The sequence below is a fragment of the Haliaeetus leucocephalus genome, unplaced genomic scaffold (genome assembly GCF_000737465.1).
Source record: "Haliaeetus leucocephalus isolate CR32 unplaced genomic scaffold, Haliaeetus_leucocephalus-4.0 Scaffold2, whole genome shotgun sequence".
NCBI lineage: Eukaryota > Metazoa > Chordata > Aves > Accipitriformes > Accipitridae > Haliaeetus > Haliaeetus leucocephalus.
In genome coordinates this window covers 10,678,561-10,678,976 of record NW_010972438.1, presented here as the reverse complement: position 1 = coordinate 10,678,976, position 416 = coordinate 10,678,561, and the positions used below count along the sequence as shown (strand labels likewise).

The window sequence follows — 416 nt, the reverse complement described above, 5'->3', positions numbered from 1 at the left end:
GGGCCCGCCGGGGACAACCGTCCGCCCGCCCTGCGTTGGCGGGGAGGTGCATGGCTCGGGCTCGAGCGCCCCGCCCGCGGCCACGGCTTCGCCTTTTGGCGACGAGGTTTACCCGTGCCGGGCCCCTCTCAACCCTCCTCGGCGACGCCGACGTCCGGGCGCAGGGCCGAGCGCGGCCCCCCGGTTAGCGGCCCTGAGGTGAACGGGGGGCGGGCGCTGAGGCGCTTGGCGGCCCCCCGCCCCTCCCCCCACACCTACCGGAGGAAGGGGGCGCGGCCTTGGGGGCGGGGCTCGGTTAGGACACACCCTCGCTCCGCCTCCGCCCGCACCGGCGGCTCAACTCCGGGCTCGAGCTCCGTCGTCCCCGCCGCCGCCGGGCTCCGCCTCAGCTGCGCCCGTGAGTGCCGGGCCGGGCC

The 416-nt window shown here is 78.8% G+C and overlaps 1 protein-coding gene across 1 annotated transcript in view; it reads left to right on the top strand.

The window, feature by feature from the left end:
- The first annotated feature begins 262 nt into the window (after positions 1-262).
- Positions 263-416, top strand: part of KCTD6 (potassium channel tetramerization domain containing 6) — an 8,139-nt gene continuing 7,985 nt past the window's right edge. Inside the window, exon 1 of the mRNA XM_010571069.1 lies at positions 263-397. The gene's annotated coding sequence lies outside the window, so the exon portion shown is untranslated. The remainder of the gene's footprint in view (positions 398-416) is intronic.